Source organism: Caretta caretta, chromosome 3, assembly GCF_965140235.1.
Source record: "Caretta caretta isolate rCarCar2 chromosome 3, rCarCar1.hap1, whole genome shotgun sequence".
Taxonomy (NCBI): Eukaryota; Metazoa; Chordata; order Testudines; family Cheloniidae; genus Caretta; species Caretta caretta.
The window spans coordinates 8,574,936-8,597,046 of NC_134208.1; the positions used below are offsets into that span (position 1 = coordinate 8,574,936).

General features: G+C 42.5%; 1 protein-coding gene across 17 annotated transcripts in view; it reads left to right on the forward strand.

Moving 5' to 3' along the window:
* Positions 1 to 22,111, forward strand: part of HMBOX1 (homeobox containing 1) — a 156,793-nt gene that overhangs the window by 18,292 nt on the left and 116,390 nt on the right. For 2 of the 17 annotated variants that reach the window (XM_075126329.1, XM_075126327.1), the window contains exons 3-4: positions 4,060 to 4,130; positions 4,560 to 4,663. The exons of 14 other annotated variants lie outside the window; for them this stretch is intronic. The gene's annotated coding sequence lies outside the window, so the exon portion shown is untranslated. The remainder of the gene's footprint in view (positions 1 to 4,059; positions 4,131 to 4,559; positions 4,664 to 22,111) is intronic. One more of the 17 variants, XM_048845807.2, reaches the window with a different exon arrangement.

The following is a 22,111-nucleotide window of genomic DNA, read 5'->3' on the forward strand; positions in this document are numbered from 1 at the left end:
TTTGTAAGTCTTGGGTTTCATTGTCCCTTTGCACTTTAAGTGGTAGCTTTTCGTGTGTCTGTTCTAGAGATTGGAAGAGAGATTCGTTTTTTTAACTTTTGGTTTAACAGTTTCAGTAGAAAAATGATTGACATCCTCCTTTTGAGGGTTATCAACAAGAGAGAACAGTAGTGTCTAAACATAGCAATGTCTATTCTAGCAGGAGAGAAGCTTCCGAAATAGTTCTAATGGTCCATTTCCCCCCTCCGTTTTGATGAGGGCAGGGAAAGGGAGGCTAGAGAAGTTAAATGACTAATAGACTTAAATGGGGAAAACCACTAACTTTAACAAGGAGATGTATATGCCCCAATCTTAACAAGTGACCATCAGAAATAGCTCTTCTTCACAACATGAGTTCTTACACTGTATCTTATCTGGTGAGGTATTTCAAGTAGAGTGGGAAGCATTAACACCATTGTTGAAGGCACTGGTAATAATGGAATACTCTGTATAGTTGTGGTTACCCATGTTCAAGGAAGATGAATTCAAACTGGAACACATGCAGAGAAGGGTTACTAGGATGGTCAAGGCCTATTTTATGAGAGGAGACTGTGGGTATGTCTACACTCCAATTAGACACCTGCGGCAGGCCCAGGCTAAGGGGCTGCTTAATTCAGGCTCCAACTGCAGCTCAAGCTGTGGGACCCTCCCACCTCGCAGGGTCCTAGAGCCTGGACTTCAGCACAAGCCTGAATGTCTGCGCCAGAGTTAGACAGCCTCTTGAGCCCAAGTCAGCTGGCATGGGCCAGCCGCAGGTGTCTAATTGCATTGTAGACTTACCCTAGAAGAGCGTGGCTTGTTTAGCCTCACAAAAGAGAGACTAAGAGGGGATGTGATTGCTTTTTATAAATACATTGGGGGGCTGGGGGTTAAACCCCACGGAGAAAGAAGAGCTGTCTAAACTTAAAGACAATGTTGGCTCAAGCACAAATGGATATAAACTGGCCATGAATAAATGTAGGCTGGAAATCAGGTTTCTAATCATCAGAGGAGTGAGGCTCTGGAACAACCTCCCAATAGGACTAGTTGGGGCAAGAAATCTATCAGATGTTAAGGTGGAGCGTAATAAATTTATTAACAGGATTATATGGGTGTGTTGCCTGTGATAAGAGGGGACTGGTCTCCACCCACTAGGTCCTTTTCACTCTTCCTGTATCCCTAATAGCATGTCTGCAGGTTCATTGCTGATGTCTGTCTCCAAGGATTTCTTTCCTATCATTGTAGTATCAATAGCTTGCTGGATAACTTAAGATAAAAAAAAATCTGGGTTTGTTTTTATCCTTTATATTGGGCTTTGCAGGATACAAAATTGTGGCTTCCATGTTCTTGTGTGTGAATTCTTGTGTGAGGGACTAGAGCTCGGCTCTTGCTTTGTGTGGGTGGAACCAAGATCCTGCGAAATCAGGCTCTTGTTCTTATAAATTGATTTTAATGGCCTGGCCTGCTGTAGTCTTTCCTTATCTCTGAACTAACTTTTATGAGAAGTAGCAGCCCTCCTGATGTCCAGTACTTATCTCTTGTTGTAATCCTATGAGCTTTCTGAACTATGTTTCATTCTGGTCTTTGTATGTTCTTCTGTGTTTCCCCATTCACTGGATTTCCCACTTCTTGTGCATTGAAGAACTGGCTACCTTAGGCCTGAATCCTACAAACACTTACACATGTGCTTAACTTTACCACCAATAGTAGTCCCATGATCAGGGCTTTGAAATGTAAGCTCTCCAGAGAAGGGACAGTCGTTTTGTTCAGTGCCTAGAACAATACAGCCCTGATCCCTGAATGGGGCCCCTCAGCACAACACCCACTAAACCCCCCCCGGTCAAATTTCTCCTAGAGATAAATTTCTTCCTTAAAGTCTTTTTGATTATGGCCCCAGCCTCTGGCCTTCCCCAAAGAAACTTAAACAGTAACAAAAAAATAAAGGTACTGGTGTACCTTTGATTTTGTCATGAGTCACGTGATATTTGTGGTCTCAAAACTCCAACTGTTGGAGTCTCAGGTTATTACAGAGAATCTCAACTTTTATTTGAAAAAAATTTCTAGCCCTCATCGTTGCACAGAATAGCTTGAAAATATGAACCCTAAATGTTCCAACACAAGGAATGGGGATAGCCCAGCCAATCTCTTGATTTTTTTTTGCATGGTTGGGGTTTCAGTATGAAGTATCTGCAGCAGATTCAGGTTGTACTTGCCAATTCTTGTTCATCCTGTGTATTCCACTTCTGAACTGTATTTTCTCTCCAACGAAGGGCCAGTTTCTGCCCTCAGATATGTGAGCAGTTCTCTTTGCAATTGGCGGGAGTTGTGCATACAAGTGTAAGGGAATAATTTGGCCCTTGGAACATAAGTTCCTTCAGGTAGGAACTTCATTATCATAAAGCGCTGAGCGTTCCAACAATGCTGAGGTTTGATGTTATGTTCTGTCACAAAGAAAAAAAATAGACACATTCCCCAAAGCTGCTAGATATTAGGATTGGTCTCCACTACAAGGAGATTGACGCTGGTGTAATCGATGCAGCAGGGATCAATTTAATGGGTCTAGTGAAAACCCGCTCAATCGATGGCAGAGCACTCTCTGGCTGACCCCGGTACTCATAAGAACATAAGATGGCTATACTGGGTCAGACCAAAGGTCCATCCCGCCCAGTATCCTATCTACAGACATGCCCCAGAGGGAGTGAACTTAACAGGTAATGATCTAGTGATCTCTCTCCTGCCATCCAGCTCCACCCTCTGACAAACAAAGGCTAGGGACACCATTTCTTACCCAACCTGGCTAATAGCCATTAATGGACTTAACCTCCATGAATTTATCCAGTTCTCTTTTAAACCCTGTTATAGTCCTAGCCTTCACAAACTTCTCAGCAAGGAGTTCCACAGGTTGACTGTGCGCTGAGTGAAGAACAACTTCCTTTTTTTTGTTTTAAACCTGCTGCCCATTCGTTTCATTTGGTGGCCCCTAGTTCTTATATTACTGGAACAAGTAAATAACTTTCCCTTATTCACTTTCTCCACACCACTCATGATTTTATATACCTCTATTATATCCCCCCTTAGTCTCCTCTTTTCCAAGCTGAAAAGTCTAGCCTCTTTAATCTCTCCTCATATGGGACCCGTTCCAAACCCCTCATCGTTTTAGTTGCTCTTTTCTGAACCTTTTCGAATGCCAGTATATCTCTTTTGGTATGAGGGGACCACATCTGTATGCAGTATTCAAGATGTGGGTGTACCATGGATTTATATAAGGGCAATAAGATATTCTCCGTCTTATTCTCTATCCCTTTTTTAATGATTCCTAACATCCCGTTTGCTTTTTTGACTGCCTCTGCACACTGTGTGGACGTATTCAGAGAACTATCCACGATGACTACAAGGTCTTTCTCCTAATTAGTTGTAGCTAAATTAGCCCCCATCATATTGTATGTATAGTTAGGGTTATTTTTTCCAATATGCATTACTTTACATTTATCCACATTAAATTTCATTTACAATTTTGTTGTCCAATCACTTAGTTTTGTGAGATCTTTTTGAAGTTCTTCACAGTCTGCTTTGGTCTTAACTATCTTGAGCAGTTTAGTATCGTCTGCAAACTTTGCCACCTCACTGTTTACCCCTTTCTCCATATCATTTATGAATAAGTTGAATAGGATTGGTCCTAGGACTGACCCTTGCGGAACACCACTAGTTACCCCTCTCCATTCTGAAAATTTACCGTTTATTCCTACCCTTTGTTCCCTGTCTTTTAACCAGTTCTCAATCACTGAAAGGATCTTCCCTCTTACCCCATGACAACTTAATTTACGTAAGAGCCTTTGGTGAGGGACTTTATCAAAGGCTTTCTGGAAATCTAAGTACACTATGTCCACTGGATTCCCCTTGTCCACATGTTTGTTGACCCCCTCAAAGAACTCTAATAGATTAGTAAGACGTGATCTCCCGTTACAGAAACCATGTTGACTTTTGTGTAACAATTTATGCTTTTCTATGTGTCTGACAGTTTTATTCTTTACTTTACTTCAGCTCTCCGAGAAGAGTAAGGGAAGTTGATCGGAGAGCATCTCCCATCGACTCAGTGCTGTGAAGACCCTGGGGTAAGTCAACCTCAGCTACGTCAACTCCAGCTACATTAGTCATGTAACTGGAGTAGTATAACTTAGGTTGACTTACCCCGGTAGCGAAGACAAGCCCTTAGAAAAGATTCATCAGCCTAGTTTAAGGATATGTTCCAATCACTTGAAACTAAACCCATTAGTTTCGGCACATTAGTATGTTTTCTGTTTATTCACCTCTTGTAAAGTTTTTTCACCAGTGGAAATTGTGAGCTCCGTAAGGCCGTGCTCTTTGTGTTAGTGTCAGGACACAAGCTGAGACTATTTTTGTGATTCTCTGTAATAATTACATTACCTGAGGATACTCTCGTGCTTTTTCACTCAGTGCAATGATGGCCTTATATTGCATGATTGCTTATCTATTACTTTGTTTAAATGTATCTTTATCTGTATTTACCAACTCACATGCAGGAGTTTCCATCCTAAGCAAAGCAAGTGGACTTCATAAATGCAATGGACTTCATACACATTATGTTGATGGCAAAACCAGTTAAACTCACTGCTATGAAAACTGTGTAAGTATTTACACAAGGGTTAGGGAGGTATGGTCAGGTCACAGGTCCAGGAATTAGAAAGTCCTGGAATCTAATCCATCTCTGACAACGACACTCTATATAACCTTGTACAAGTCACTTTATTTATACAATGACACTGGTGTATATTAGGGGTTCTCAACAAGGGGTCCGGGGCTTCGTGGTTGTGGGGGGAGGCTGCGAGCAGGTTTCAGGGGGTCCGCCAAGCAGGATCAGTGTTAGACTTGCTGGGGACCAGGGCAGAAAGCTGAAACCCCACTGCATGGGGTTGAAGGGTGAGGCCCTGAGTCCCGCTACCTGGGGCTGAAGCAGAAGCCTGAGCAACTTTGCTTCATGGTGCCCCCTCTGGCATGCGGCCTTGGGCAATTGCCCTGCTTGCTACCCACTAGTTATTGTGGCACAGGCGGGCCGTGGAGTTTTTATGGAATGTTTGGGGGGCCTCCGAAAGAAAAAGGTTGAGATCCCGTGGTGTAAATGGTGGTCAGGCCTAGACGGCTTTCTCCCTACTCAGAGTAGTTTGTAAAGTAGCTGAATCTCTCCGCATCAAGCGCCCCCATCTACAAAATATTTTGCCTGGCTCTTAGTGGTGTTTGCAAAGTGCTTTGGAGGTAGAAAGTGGTTAACATATATATATGTATGTGTGTGTGTATGTATGTGTATATATATGTTTAAATATGTCCTTGTGTTGACTTTGATCCCATATCAAATTCTTATCTAAAAGTTTTTCCGTTGATGGGGGATGAGAGAACCCCTTCTCCTCCCTCCACCAATAACCAAAGAGAAGGGGAGAGGCAAGAAGACAGTGGGATGTGTAGTGGGGGGACAGAGAGGAGGAGACAAGACTGTTACAAGCAGAAAGAAACTGCACTGAATTGGTCTAGCTGAATAGCATATTTCTTTGGGAATGGATATGGTCCTTGCAGTGTCTAGGAACACTGGGGAGATAGTACTTTGTACTTTGATCGCAATCAGAGGTTCCAATCGTTGCTGAGTCCTCATTGTGCTCAGGGCTATACCTTCCTAGGGGAAGACAGTTTGATTAAGTCAATAAGAAGTTATCTTAAGCTAAATCAAAGTAAGGAGTTCTTAAAGTGATTTCAGAGTGTTCACAGAAGGCTGCACAGATTTGAACTGATAGGTTAACTGGAGTTTAATCCTTGCAACTGTTGTGTAGACTAGTTTATAGTAGTCTCTACTCTTTAGAGTCCCAAGCACACTTGTGCTGTTGTATAATTAACATGCTCTGCTAAACTCCACTGGCCCTGTGCATGCCAACAGGACAGCCATCTTCAAAACCAGTTAGGTGTCCCATGTTGTCAAACGTGGCTCACTCTGAGTGAGTACAAACTGTAGGACTTTACAATATAATCAGCTCTATGTTTAACACCACATATGAATGAAATGGTTACATATCACTGGCCCTTTATTTGTTTTAAAACCGCTTTCTCAAATGCGTGCCTACCTATTTGGCCAAAGTTCAGGTTATTCATCGACTATTTCTGCTTGTCTGGATGATTGCTAGGTAGGTTTTTGGAAACTTAAGGTTCATAAAGACTTTCAGTAATTCATGCTGACTGTTACTCTTAATATCCTGACATAGCACTAGATGCAATGTAAAATTCTGTTTACTGTCTTGTCTTACCCTTCATTCTAATTAAAACATTCATAGAATCATAGAATATAAGGGTTGGAAGGGACCCCAGAAGGTCATCTAGTCCAACCCCCTGCTCGAAGCAGGACCAATTCCCAGTTAAATCATCCCAGCCAGGGCTTTGTCAAGCCTGACCTTAAAAACCTCTAAGGAAGGAGATTCTACCACCTCCCTAGGTAACGCATTCCAGTGTTTCACCACCCTCTTAGTGAAAAAGTTTTTCCGAATATCCAATCTAAACCTCCCCCACTGCAACTTGAGACCATTACTCCTCGTTCTGTCATCTGCTACCATTGAGAACAGTCTAGAGCCATCCTCTTTGGAACCCCCTTTCAGGTAGTTGAAAGCAGCTATCAAATCCCCCCTCATTCTTCTCTTCTGCAGGCTAAACAATCCCAGCTCCCTCAGCCTCTCCTCATAACTCATGTGTTCCAGACCCCTAATCATTTTTGTTGCCCTTCGCTGGACTCTCTCCAATTTATCCACATCCTTCTTGAAGTGTGGGGCCCAAAACTGGACACAGTACTCCAGATGAGGCCTCACCAATGTCGAATAGAGGGGAACGATCACGTCCCTCGATCTGCTCGCTATGCCCCTACTTATACATCCCAAAATGCCATTGGCCGCCTTGGCAACAAGGGCACACTGCTGACTCATATCCAGCTTCTCGTCCACTGTCACCCCTAGGTCCTTTTCCGCAGAACTGCTGCCTAGCCATTCGGTCCCTAGTCTGTAGCTGTGCATTGGGTTCTTCCGTCCTAAGTGCAGGACCCTGCACTTATCCTTATTGAACCTCATCAGATTTCTTTTGGCCCAATCCTCCAATTTGTCTAGGTCCTTCTGTATCCTATCCCTCCCCTCCAGCGTATCTACCACTCCTCCCAGTTTAGTATCATCCGCAAATTTGCTGAGAGTGCAATCCACACCATCCTCCAGATCCTTTATGAAGATATTGAACAAAACCGGCCCCAGGACCGACCCTTGGGGCACTCCACTTGATACCGGCTGCCAACTAGACATGGAGCCATTGATAACTACCCGTTGAGCCCGACAATCTAGCCAGCTTTCTACCCACCTTGTAGTGCAATTTGTTAATTTGAAACACAATTTATATTGACATCTGCTCCTTCTTGGAGCTCTTTTTGCCAGACCACTTATGTGTTCTATATGCCTCCTCCCAATATAGGGACAACCAGTTTTGCAATGTCCAGGGCAGAATTGGTAGCTTGCCCAAAACAGCTTACATCTATTTGCTGAATGCCCACTCTTTGCGCAGTTCTCTACAAAACAGAGGCAAGTACAGTCCCTGCCACAAGAGTTTTAATCCAGACTTTTAGAAGTTTAGCTGACACCCCTTCCTCCCCCTCTCCCCCCCCCCCCCCAAAGGCTAAATAACTTTCTTGGCATACTTTTTTTTTAAAAATTAGGTTCTCTTTCCAAAATTCCCATGAACACTTTGTACTTTTTTTGATCAGTGAAGTTTGGTTTTAAAAAAAAAACATCAGTTTTTGATTATTTTAAACCAAAATCTGAACTGGAAAAATGAAATTTTAATAATTTTCCATAAACATTTGAAAATTTTTACCAAAATGAATTTTTTCGTGAAACATGTTTGTTCTGGTCAAAAAGGCTTTGTTGTCAAAAATAATGGACATTCTACCTGAGTAAGGAATACAAGATTGGTCCTTATGGAAGGCCTTTACATGTACATATGGCCAGTTAAGGAATGTCTTCAGTGTGGAGTGAACTTGGCTCTTTCTTGGGTGTTGGCTATAACGTGGCTCCCATCCATACACAAACCTCTGACCCAAGTGTTGAGTGTCTCACACCCTGGATAGCTGGCCCATCCTGGGATATAAGCTAAAATCCCAGTGCTGGTTACACTCAAGCAGATAGTCCACTGTAGTGGGCCCAAGCGACCACTACACTCCCCTGGTGGGCGGAGCCCGGTCAGCCCTGCCTGTGCCCACACTGGGTTCTGCAGCTCAGTTGGGCTGGAGCCATGGAAGGAGGCAAATGTCTCCAGTCTGCTGCAGAACTCCGGAGCTGAAACTGTGCTGTGCAGTGCCCTGCTCCCGGAGAAGACCAACCGTGGAGAGAAGTTTCCAGGACTGCCCCCAGCTGTGTACCCCAAAGAGATGGTGGACCCTTGGACTACGGAGTTCTGCACCCAGACTGCATAGGAAGTAGCTCAAGGAAACTATTACTCTGGTTTTGCTGCCAGGGAGCAAGTCAGCGTGTTTCAACGGAATCTTTGCTGACCCAGTGGCGGAACCGTCCATCACTATTAGGGCCCTGGGCTGGGACCTGGTGGAATAGAATAGGCATGGATACCTTAGCCCTTCCCGCCATCCCCACCCCAACCTCCCCCTTGGCCTGAAGGCCTATGGTTTTGGCTTGCTCCGGCCAGAAGGCTGCAGGGCCCTAGATTGTGATTGCTGGCTGCCTTAGCAAGGATGCTTAGAACATATAAGAACGGCCATAGTGGGTCAGACAAAGGTCCATCTAGCCCAGTATCCTGTCTTCCAACAGTGGCCAATGCCAGGTGCCCCAGAGGGAATGAACAGAACAGGTAATCATCAAGTGATCCATCCCGTCGCCCATTCCCAGCTTCTGGCAAACAGTCTAGGGAACCATCTCTGCCCATCCTGGCTTAGACAATAACCTGCTCCCTGCTCTGCCCACTCAGAGGTCCAGAGCTGCAGACTGCTAATTGACTGTCTTTTGTTGCCTGATGCAGCAAGTTAGTGGCCTCCGTCCAAGCCTGAGCCCAATGGACCACTACAACCATCCATTTTGCAATGGATGGACAGAAAGACAGACAAGTTTTTCCACAATTCACTGGGAAAGAATCAGAGTGGCTCAGCTTGCTGCAGCACCAAGAACCATGGGATATGATCCTAGAAGGTCTAGTGTTTGACACACCTGAATACAGTACTGGTGTGGATGCAGTTAAGTGGACACACGTGCGTGTGGCTTTGTAGTGATCTCCCAAGTTAACTGTGCAGCAGGGTGGATTGATTTAAATCAGGGATATAAATTACAGGTTTAAATCATGATTTAAATCAGCAAGTAGGAAACCTTGATGAAAACCATCAATTTTTAATTGTTTTGCATTTCTAGCATTTTGTTTTTTCCTAAAGAATGAAAATCAACTTTTGGCTGTTAGCAAAACGTAGTACTAAATTGTAACTAGGAGTATGCACTTTTGGTATAATTGCTTAAATAAGTGTGTAGCTTAACATTTATTCAGATTCCTAACTTTTACTTTTTTAATATGTTAGAAAATGGTGAATGACACTTTTTATTTACTAGATTATTTTGGTTTTTTACTTGGGATTTGTGTCAGAGTAGATTTTGATGGAAACTGGAATTAAATTAAAATGCACAAAACCAGCATTTTAAAATTTGTTTTTTTTATTTAGTAAAACAGCCTTAAATGTGCTGGATATATAGCAATAAGTATTTTGAAACATGTTTTGCATTTAAAACTAAGTCATTTATTAAACAAAGGAAGTATTTCCTGTAGTTTGTGAACTGAATGTTTCTGGTCACCATGTTCCTCAAGATTTTCGAACTAGTAGATCTTTTCCTCACACTTGTTTTTATTGATCGGTTGGCAGAGGAAAACAAATTTTCCTGCTTTAACTCCCAATTTATTTCTCAGCTTTGAATCAACCAGTCATTGAACTGAACTTCAATAGGTGAATAAACTGAAATGAAGAAAATATTCTCTGCACCTGAAAAAGAGGCTACAGCTTTCAAAAGTTGGTTAGCACTTCAACAGACTCCAGCTGCTGGTGCTTAGCCAAGTGTCTGACTTACTTTAAAACTTCAGCAGCAAACTTACTGCTTGAATATTTTTTATTTAAATGATTAATAGATTATAATAAATTTAGGCCTTAATATAGATTGTCATAATTTCATATTTAATTTTAAATAGGTTTATTTTTAAAAAAGAAAAAAGTATTTAACTCCAATTTAAATCAGATTTTGATACTTTTTTTAAATTAATTTCTGTCCGCTCTGCTGTGAAAATACAGTTAGAGGCAACAAGCTACATGTGCGTATGTTGCTGTACTTAAGAAAGCATGGTGTAGGCACACACCAATTGGGCATACTTAGGGCTTATCTACAGTACCGCATGGGGTCGAGCTAAGATACGCAACTTCAGCTACATGAATAGCGTAGCTGAAATCAATGTACTTAGATCTACTTACTGCAGTGTCTTCAGCTCTCCCGTCGAATCTGCTTCTGCTCCTTGTTCTGGTGGAGTACCGGAGTCAATGGGAGAGCGCTCAGTATAGACACAATAAATTGAGCCCCGCTGGATCGATCGGGTAGTGTAGACAAGCCCTTAGTAACATACCCGTGTCTTTGAAATTTGGACCTAAAGATTAGACATGGTGCATGTGATTTTTTTTGTTTTTGTTTTTTTGAAAAATGCAATTGTCGTGTAATTTTTGTTTGAGGACTTCACCAGCAGACAGTATTAGAATGTGCGTGTTTTACAGGCACACCAAACCCACATTTTTAATGGTTTGATTTTCTGGTTCCACTGTGCATGCAGGACTACAGAAAGCTACTAGGAAAGAAGCTATTTAAATCCTTTCTGTTCAGAAATACTGTTGAAGGACATGCATGCATGGGCAGGAGACAGAGTTCAGCTGGGTCCTGCCTGCTACTTTAAGCTTGTAAATTAAACACTGGCCGTCTTCTCCAAATAAATCCTTCTTTAAACCTCACCTGGGACATGCTAAGGATGGCAGCACTACATCCCCTTATTGCCAACACAGTCGATCTTGGATGGATTGCAAGGCTGCCGGTTTGAAAGTCTGCAGTTGCCCCAGAATTGGACATGGTGCATAGAAATTGTGATGTGGTAAGGGATTCTTTGAACATTACTGAAGCCAAGGTAGAAAGTTTTGTCCAAATTTCTGGGAGTAAAAACTCCATGGTATAGATCTTGAAAACGTAGCATCTGAGCAAGATGCAATTTCTTCCCCGTTGGTGGCAAAAAAAAAAATAATGCTTTGGAGGGAAAAAAATTGTTTGGAGCCAAGATTTGTTTCAATATATGGCTACTTGTGTTTCCTGAGTATACTGAGGAATGAATTTCTCAGGGAATGAGATAATGAGTAAACGATCTGCACTATCCCAGCTATCTCAGTTTCCCTGCTCTCAGAATATTAGTTTTGTCTACCCCTAAAACAACTCTGCTGAAATGCCATCTGGTAGAACTGATGGAGGAAAAGATCCGAGGTTTGGAGATACAGGTGGAAAGTCTGGTTGAGTTTAGGAAGGAGTTCAAGCGGATGATGGAGCAAAGACATGAGGTATCTGAGGGAAAAACTCAGACTTACAGATGGAAGCAGGACTAGGGAATTCTGAGGGGAGACTGTGTGAGGAAAGTGGTCAGTGGAAGCATGTGACCAAAAGAACCAGGCAGAGGAAAAGATGGGCTAGTGAAGGAGAAATAGAGCTCAAGAACTGGTTTACAGAGTTGGAAAATGAAGAAGGGGCTCAGCAGGTAGTCGCTGAAGGTGGAAGGGCAAGGAAGAAGAGAAGAGCGGCTAGTCCTATAGGAAAAGGGGAAGAGTCAATGGAGACTACACCAAATATGAGCCCCAGGAGGATACAGGATGGGTTGAATAGGAATGGAAAGAACTTGCAGCCAGAGGGAACAGGGGATAGACTGGAGAATAGCACCGTCATCAGGAAAAGGCAGGTCTATGTGATCGGGGACTCTTTACTGAGAAGAATAGACAGGCCTGTAACCACAGCTGATCTAGAGAATAGAAGGGTGTGCTGTCTTCCAGGTGCTAAGATACCGTATGTAGACCTGAGGTTGAAAAGGATCCGAAAGGGAGCATGAAAGAATCCCCTAATTATCCTTCATGTGGGAACAAATGATACGGCTAGATTCTCGCTGGAAAGTATTAAGGGAGACTATGCTAGGCTGGGGAAGACGCTTAAGGAAATTGAGGCTCAGGTGATCTTTAGTGGGATTCTGCCTGTTCCTAGAGAAGGGCAATAAAGGTGTGACAAGATTATGGCTATCAACAGGTGGCTTCGGCAGTGGTGCTATAAGGAGGGCTTTGGGATGTATGGCCACTGGGAGGCATTCCTGGACAGAGGACAGTTCTCTCGGGATGGACTTAGACTTCTAGGATGGAGGCTGGCACAACTGATTAAGAGAGCTTTAAACTAGGAATTTGGGGGAGATGGTTGGGAGATGTCCAGGTAATCTCCACGCCTGATTTTAGCATTGAGAGGGAAGAAAACGAAGTAAGAAAGGATACAGCCGTGGGTAGGAGAATGTATATAAGGAGGAAGGGCAGTGTGGATACCAGTCTAATAGGTTATACTGGCTGTAGAATGACCGTGCCTAATAGGGTACAGAATGTGAGCGAGGCCAAACAGCCAAAATTAAGATGTTTGTACACCAGTGCGAGGAGCCTAAGTAACAAAGTGGAGGAACTAGAGCTACTGGTGCAGGAAGTGAAACCAGATATTATAGGGATAACAGAAACATGGTGGAATAGTCGTCATGACTGGAGTATGGGTATTGAAGGGTATGTGCTGTTTAGGAAAGATAGAAATAAAGGCAAAGGTGGTGGAGTAGCATTGTATATCAATGATGAGGTAGAATGTAAAGAAATAAGTGATGGAATGGATAAGACAGAGTCTGTCTAGGCAAAAATCACATTGGGGAAGAAAACTATTGGAGCCTCCCCTGGGATAGTACTTGGGGTGTGCTATAGACCTCCGTGATCTAATTTGGATATGGATAGAGCCCTTTTTAATGTTTTTAATAAAGTAAATACTAATGGAAACTGTGTGATCATGGGAGACTTTAACTTCCCAGATATAGACTGGAGGACGAGTGCTAGTAATAATAATAGGGCTCAGATTTTCCTAGATGCGATAGCTGATTGATTCCTTCATCAAGTAGTTGCTGAACCAACTAGAGAGGATGCCATTTTAGATTTGGTTTTAGTGAGTAGTGAGGACCTCATAGAAGAAATGGTTGTAGGGGATAATCTTGGTTCAAGTGATCATGAGCTAATTCAGTTCAAACTGAACGGAAGGATTAACAAAAATAAATCTGCAGCTACGGTTTTTGATTTCAAAAGGGCTGACTTTCAAAAATTAAGGAAATTAGTTAGGGAAGTGGATTGGACTGAAGAACTTATGGATCTAAAGGTAGAGGAGGCCTGGGATTACTTTAAATCAAACCTGCAGAAGCTATCGGAAGCCTGCATCCCAAGAAAAGGGAAAAAATTCATAGGCAGGAGTTGTAGATCAAGCTGGATGAGCAAGCATCTCAGAGAGGTGATTAAGAAAAAGCAGAAAGCATACAGGGAGTGGAAGAAGGGAGGAATCAGCAAGGAAAGCTACCTTATTGAGGTTAGAACATGTAGGGATAAAGTGAGACAGGCTAAAAGTCAAGTAGAGTTGGACCTTGCAAAGGGAATGAAAACCAATAGTAAAAGGTTCTATAGCCATATAAATAAGAAGAAAACAAGGAAAGAAGAAGTGGGTCCACTAAACACTGAGGATGGAGTGGAGGTTAAGGATAATCTAGGCATGGCCCAATGTCTAAACAAATACTTTGCCTCAGCCTTTGATAAGGCTAAAGAGGATCTTAGGGATAATGGTAGCATGACAAATGGGAATGAGGATATGGAGGTAGATATTACTATATCTGAGGTAGAAGCGAAACTCAAACAGCTTAATGGAACTATCTGGGCCCTCTGATTTAATCTTCATCCAAGAATATTAAAGGAATTGGCACCCGAAATTGCAAGCCTATTAGCAAGAATTTTTAATGAATCTGTAAACTCAGGAGTTGTACCGTATGATTGGAGAATTGCTAACATAGTTCCTATTTTTAAGAAAGGGAAAAAAAGTGATCCGGGTAACTACAGGCCTGTTAGTTTGACATCTGTAGTATGCAAGGTCTTGGAAAAAATTTTGAAGGAGAAAGTAGTTAAGGACATTGAAGTCATTGGTAAATGGGACAAAATACAACATGATTTTACAAAAGGTAGATCGTGCCAAACCAACCTAATCTTCTTTGAGAAAGTAACAGATTTTTTAGACAAAGGAAACGCAGTCGATCTAATTTACCTAGATTTCAGTAAGGCGTTTGATACCGTGCCACATGGGGAATTATTAGTTAAATTGGAAAAGATGGGGCTCAATATGAACATTGAAAGGTGGATAAGGAATTGGTTAAAGGGGAGACTACAACGGGTCCTACTGAAAGGTGAATTGTCAGGCTGGAGGGAGGTTACCAGTGGAGTTCCTCAAGGATCGGTTTAATTTTTTATTTAATCTTTTTATTACTGACCTCCGCACAAAAAGTGGGAGAGTGCTAATAAAGTTTGCAGATGATACAAAGCTGGGAGGTATTGCCAATTTAGAGAAGGACCGAGATACCATACAGGAGGATCTGGATGGCCTTGTAAACTGGAGTAATAGTAATAGAATGAAATTTAATAGTGAGACGTGTAAGGTTATGCATTTAGGGATTAATAACAAGAATTTTAATTATAAACTGGGGACGCATCAATTAGAAGTAACGGAGGAGGAGAAGGACCTTGGAGTATTGGTTGATCATAGGATGACTATGAGCACCTAATGTGATATGGCTGTGAAAAAAGCTAATGCGGTCTTGGGATGCATCAGGAGAGGTATTTCCAGTAGGGATAAGGAGGTTTTAGTGCCTCCTTATGGAGGGGGGGGGGTATCCAGATGTTCTGGTTTAACTTGGATTTAAACTTGGAGAGTGGTCAGTTTGGATGAGCTATTACCAGCAGGAGAGTGAGTTTGTGTGTGTATGGAGGTGGGGGGATGTGAGAGAACCTGGATTTGTGCAGGAAATAGCCCGACTTGATTATGTAAAGAGTTGTCACTTTGGATGGGCTAGCACCAGCAGGAGAGTGAATTTGTGTGGAGGGTGAGAGAACCTGGATTTGTGCTGGAAATGGCCCACCTGATGATCACTTTAGATAAGCTATTACCAGCAGGACAGTGGGGTGGGAGGAGGTATTGTTTCATATTCTCTGTGTATATATAAAGTCTGCTGCAGTTTCCACGGTATGCATCCGATGAAGTGAGCTGTAGCTCACGAAAGCTCACGCTCAAATAAATTGGTTAGTCTCTAAGGTGCCACAAGTACTCCTTTTCTTTTTGAGAGTTTTGGTTCTAATCTCCCACTTTGGTTTCCAGCATTTGACTTTAATCTAACTCAGAGGAGTTATGGCTTATTAGAAGCTTCTTAAGGAATTGATTTTTCCCTCTCACTTTCTGCCTGAGAGATGCAATTCTAGGCTCTGATCCTGCAAACATGGAAGTGCATGTGTAATCCTGTTGAATCCAATGGGACTGCTACTCACATGTAAGTGTTTGCAAGATCAGGGGCTAGCATTGCAACCAAGAGCTTTGCAGAATGGCATCTTTACATCTGTAATTGTAACACTTTATCAGCCTTGAAGTTATGGGTTTTTGAAGCTTAAAACTTTTATAGTTAAACCAAAATGGCTATTATATTCTTATTAACTTTGTATTGTTCCCTCGATGTTTGCATTTTTAAAATCTAGCTTGCACTCTATCTTGCTCTTTGTATACTAAGTGAAGAGTTTAAATTTTTACTCTATTTTCACTTTCATGAGTCTTAGTTATTGTTACCCATGTCAAGCACTATATAAATCCTAGATAATTCCTCCCCTCATTAATTGTTAAATTTTATTTACAAGTTCTCAGTAAGACATTACTTTCCCTAACATTTTCACCCTTCTTTCTCTTCCCCTCCCCCCTTTCAAATATTGCTGTGTTATACTTTTTTATGATTTGTTTTTATGGGAGGGGCAAAAGATAGATGATGGAGTGGAATGAGATCACAGGGAAACTAAGGCTATGTCTCCACTCGTACTTTTGTCGGCATAACTTATGTTGCTCAGGGGTATGAAAAAAAAAATCCCCCTGAGTGACATAAGTTACACTGACAGAAGTGCCAGTGTGGACAGTGTTATGGTGGCGGGAGACGCTCTCCCACTGACATAGCTACCACCATTTGTTGCTCATGGTTTAATTAGATGGTTGGGAGAGCTCTCTCTCGTCAGCATAGAGCAGCTATGTGGGAGATCTTACAGCTGTGCTGCTGTAAGGTCTCTAGTGTAGACATGGCCTCAGATTAGAAATGTCCTGGAAGAATTCAGTGAACAATTTAGAAGGTGTCACAGAAGAACTGGAGGCAGTATTAGTGTAGTTTGAAAGAGCTCAAGTAAAGAGGCTAAGAACTGGGAAGATTGTACTTACTGAGCGTGGGGATGAAGAGAGATCTGTGAACCGGAAAACTACCTCTTTTATAGAGGAGGTTGAAGCGGCCCAAGGAACACTGATGGGAGGATCATGCTTTCAAAGAGCATGAAGTACAGATCAGTTGGCTTCAGACAACTTTTTGTTTTCTTCTGGTAAAGGCAGTGTGGGCTTTGTTTTCAAAAAAGAGAAACTTTCTTTACTGCCACTTCAGTTTGCTGCTCAATGATCAGTGTGGAGAAACCGAATGCCATGAAACCTGCGTCAGTCCTGATAGATCAGTGGCCCCGTCCTGTATTAGGACAACTGATGGGGTGGAGGAATCCTGTAAACACTTGTTTGCTTTATCAGCATATTTTCTTGTTTGCTAGAAGATACCACTGTAAGAGCCACTGTTACCTGTAAATATACCTGTCGTTTTACCTACATGAAAAGTTTACTGCAGAATTTCACAATGTATAAATATTTTAGCAGCCCAAGTGTGATTACAAGCATCAACGAAGGAAGATTTTTATTAAAAGAAAGTATTTTGCAAACTTTGCAATATAAATTCATACCACTGAAAAGTGATTTTTATGTTGACCCATAAAGGGATTGGCAACTACCTTTGCCTCCAGGTTTGCATCTTGGTGAATAAGGGGGCGTAAAGGCTATGCAAAACCTACCAGGAATATTTTCTTAATTTTTTAGTTTATACTTTTCTTTTCAGTGGATGCTGATCTCGGTCTAGTTTCAGTGTCCAAGCTGAGGGAAATGCACCAAGTAAGCCAGTTTATACCTGGAGAAATATCATTAAAATTTTGGAAAAAAACATGCAAAAGTTACACCAAGAGTCACTTTTTAAGACAGCAATTGAACTGGCTTGGTCAATTTTATTTTTAAATCCAGATGCTAGACTAAAGGGGATGTTATGTTTCTGTAATAAAAACAACAAAACACTTTTAAAGATTCTGCCATTTAGTGTCTCTAGAGATCATCATACAAAAGGTCCTGTTGAAGAGCTGCTAGTTTTGGGTGTGGTGCGGTTTTTAAATGAGAACTTTGGGGCAGGTACAGTCAACTGTAGAACAAGACTGGGCAGGAGGCAACAAGTCTGCACTTATTTTCTATTATTTTTATTATAAATTAGATAAAATGTGCTGGATGAAGATTGAACTCGGCCTGGGTTGCACGTGCCTTGAAATGGGCACTGAAGCTCTTTGATCATTAAAGTATTAATAGAATCATAGAATCATAGAATATCAGGGTTGGAAGGGACCCCTGAAGGTCATCTAGTCCAACCCCCTGCTCAAAGCAGGACCAATTCCCAGTTAAATCATCCCAGCCAGGGCTTTGTCAAGCCTGACCTTAAAAACCTCTAAGGAAGGAGATTCTACCACCTCCCTAGGTAACGCATTCCAGTGTTTCACCATCCTCTTAGTGAAAAAGTTTTTCCTAATATCCAATCTAAACCTCCCCCACTGCAACTTGAGACCATTACTCCTCGTTCTGTCATCTGCTACCATTGAGAACAGTCTAGAGCCATCCTCTTTGGAACCCCCTTTCAGGTAGTTGAAAGCAGCTATCAAATCCCCCCTCATTCTTCTCTTCTGCAGGCTAAACAATCCCAGCTCCCTCAGCCTCTCCTCATAAGTCATGTGTTCTAGACCCCTAATCATTTTTGTTGCCCTTCGCTGGACTCTCTCCAATTTCTCCACATCCTTCTTGTAGTGTGGGGCCCAAAACTGGACACAGTACTCCAGATGAGGCCTCACCAATGTCGAATAGAGGGGAACGATCACGTCCCTCGATCTGCTCGCTATGCCCCTACTTATACATCCCAAAATGCCATTGGCCTTCTTGGCAACAAGGGCACACTGCTGACTCATATCCAGCTTCTCGTCCACTGTCACCCCTAGGTCCTTTTCCGCAGAACTGCTGCCTAGCCATTCGGTCCCTAGTCTGTAGCGGTGCATTGGGTTCTTCCGTCCTAAGTGCAGGACCCTGCACTTATCCTTATTGAACCTCATCAGATTTCTTTTGGCCCAATCCTCCAATTTGTCTAGGTCCTTCTGTATCCTATCCCTGCCCTCCAGCGTATCTACCACTCCTCCCAGTTTAGTATCATCCGCAAATTTGCTGAGAGTGCAATCCACACCATCCTCCAGATCCTTTATGAAGATATTGAACAAAACCGGCCCCAGGACCGACCCTTGGGGCACTCCACTTGATACCGGCTGCCAACTAGACATGGAGCCATTGATCACTACCCGTTGAGCCCGACAATCTAGCCAGCTTTCTACCCACCTTATAGTGCATTCATCCAGCCCATACTTCCTTAACTTGCTGACAAGAATACTGTGGGAGACCGTGTCAAAAGATTTGCTAAAGTCAAGAAACAATACATCCACTGCTTTCCCTTCATCCACAGAACCAGTAATCTCATCATAAAAGGCAATTAGATTAGTCAGGCATGACCTTCCCTTGGTGAATCCATGCTGGCTGTTCCTGATCACTTTCCTCTCATGCAAGTGCTTCAGGATTGATTCTTTGAGGACCTGCTCCATGATTTTTCCAGGGACTGAGGTGAGGCACAATATAATAATACTTATATTGTGCTTTATATCTTCAAAGCACTGTACAAAATTAAGTGATTAGAATGGAAGGCAACAGGTTTCATTGTGACTCGGGCTAGTATCCTTATCTCTCACATGCAATGTTGTTCTTGTTAACCATTCTTCTCTGCTGTTCTTCACTGACACAACAGCAATACTGCCTTGTGCTTTGATACTAACTACTCCCTCAAGCTAACTAGTATCCGATTAGATCTGTGCTTGGCTGGGAAACCTCTGGGCAACATGCAGGTGGGGATGGTGGTGGTGGTTTAGAATGTGGCATTCTTTCCTCTCGGTCAATACCAAACATGCCCCAAGATGTTGGTATGTGGCATTGTGCTGCTGGAGGTTCCATCTTTGAGATGAGACCTAAAGTGAGGTCCTGATACCTTGTACTCACTAAAAATTCCATTGCACTTTATCACACAAAAGTTAGGGGTGATAAACCTCCATGGCCTGGCTTTATTCTATTAATTACATTCTGTTTACTTCAATTTCCTCTGCCGTTTCTGTTGGATAAAGTATTCTTCACTTCTTGCCCTCAGCTGTTCTCTAGGACTGTTATATGTTAGATTGCTGCTACTTTCCATCCCAGAGGTAGTGCATTTAAGGAATTGGTGAAGTGATACCTCTGTGTCCCTTGCCGAACTCAGATGTTGAGGTTTGTTTAATGCATCGTAAAACACTTTGACTTTCTCTGATGAAAGGCATTATGTAAATGCAATATGTACTGTTCTTCTCCTTTCATTTTTTTTTAACAGAACAGTACATTAGGGAGGTATGTTTGTCCTTCTGTTACATCAGAAAAGCCTGTTGCTACATCCTTGGGCACTAATATCCCAACAAATACTAGGTTTGATTATGATTCTAGTCAGGAAAAAAACAAAAACCTCTCAGATCTGGATGCAGAACAGAAATTGAATGTTGATATAAATGGACTCAATATTTTGCATGTCATTAGGACACAGTAACATAAAAAGGAGGCAAAAAAGGGATGTGATAGGAGTATATAAAATAATGAATGGAATAAAGAAGGCAAACTGAGAACTTCTGTTTACTCTGCTTCATAATACAAGAACTAGCAGACACTGAGAGAAGTTGAAAGCCAGCACATTTGAAGTGTGTGGTCATTACACACAAAACATAATTGGCCCATGGAACTCCTTGCCACTAGATATTGAGTCCAAGAGCTTAGTGGGATTCAGAAATAGTTCAATACCTATATGGCTAATCCACAATAGATGTGGTACAGTCTTTAAACACTGAGCATATCGCATCATACTTCACGGCATAAGTCAGCCACTAATTAAGATTAGTAAGTAGATTATTTCTGCGCTGGAGTTAGTCCGTTATTACACACTATGAGGTTTCTTACACTTCTTCTGGTGCTGGGTTCTGTCTGACATGTTACTGTTTTATGTTACTGTGACAGCCAGCTCTTGCAAGCTGTGAAGCCTGGACAGTGTGTGGGCAAGGCCTGCAAACTTTTACTATTTTAAATTTATAATCTAAAAATAATTGCTGCCTGGTATTTTCTGCGAGGATCCCTTATTCTGTTTCAGCTCACCCGTAAGCTGGGCTGAAAAGTTGAGCAGGGTTTCCCCTGCAATGACTACTTCCCACCAGTGGGAGCCACTGTAGTGTTGGCACATAGGATAGGGAGATGGTGTGCTCTTCTGCTGGCCTGGTGGGTGCTGAGCCCGAGTGGAGTTTGCTGTGAAGGAGAGAGCCTTTCCAGCAGAGAGGTGTGGGGAACAGAAGCTCGGTGGGGTAATCTGAGGCAGAATGGGTCATTCCATTCAAGACTTCATATTCCCATGGCTCCCCAACAATTCCCTCCACTCCCTATTGGCCCAGCCTTTCCTTTCCTCCCAACCACTGGTTTTCTATGTCCATTCTCTCCACCTGCACCACTCCTGCCCCTTCAGCTACCTTCTCTCTCTGTCCCCAACCCCGCATCCCCTTTCTTCTGGGGTATGAGATCATACCTAGTTCTTATGTAGGACTTGTCATCAAATCGACTTCAAAGCACTTTACAAAGGAGGTCAGAATCATTATCCCCATTTTACATACAGGGAAACAGAGGCAGAGCGGTAAAGTGACTTACCCAAGGTCACACAGCAGGACAGCAGCAGAGCTGGGAATAGAACCCAGGTCTCCTGAGTTCCAGTCCACTGCTGTAGCCACTAGGCAACAGTGCCTCTCACCCACACTTATGCCTGAAGGGGAAACCAGTGACTTTCTCACTGATGAAAAATGTTACATGTGGAACTGCACAAAACTTGGCATCTGTGGGGTACCAATGACATAGCGAAGGATAGGAGAGAAGTCCTGGAGGCCAAATTTAAGCTGATAGGTAAGAGATTAGGACCTCCATGGTAGCATTCTCTGAAATGCTTCTAGTTCCATGCGCAGGGCCAGTTAACAGGCAGAACTGCAGGGTCTAAATGCATGGATGAGATGATGTAGGGAGGAGGGGTTTAGATTTATTAGGAACTGGGAAAACTTTTCGTAAAGGAGGAGCCTTTCCAGGAAGGATGGGCTCCACCTAAACCAAAATGGAAACAGATTGCTGGCACTTAAAATTAGAAAGATCATAGAGCAGTTTTTAAACTAAGGGCGGGAGGAAAGCTGACGGGTGCAGGGGAGCACGTGGTTCAGACAGAGTCTTCACTTAGGGTAGGATCTATTAATGGAGATTCTCTATATTCCTAGTAAGGAGGATAGATGATAAAATATGGGTAGGATCTGATGAGAAACAGTCAAATGAAAGAGTCCCATTGAATTACATCACATAATGGCAGACAGCTAAAAAGTGACAAGTTTTTAAAGTGCTTATATACAAATGCCAGAAGTGTA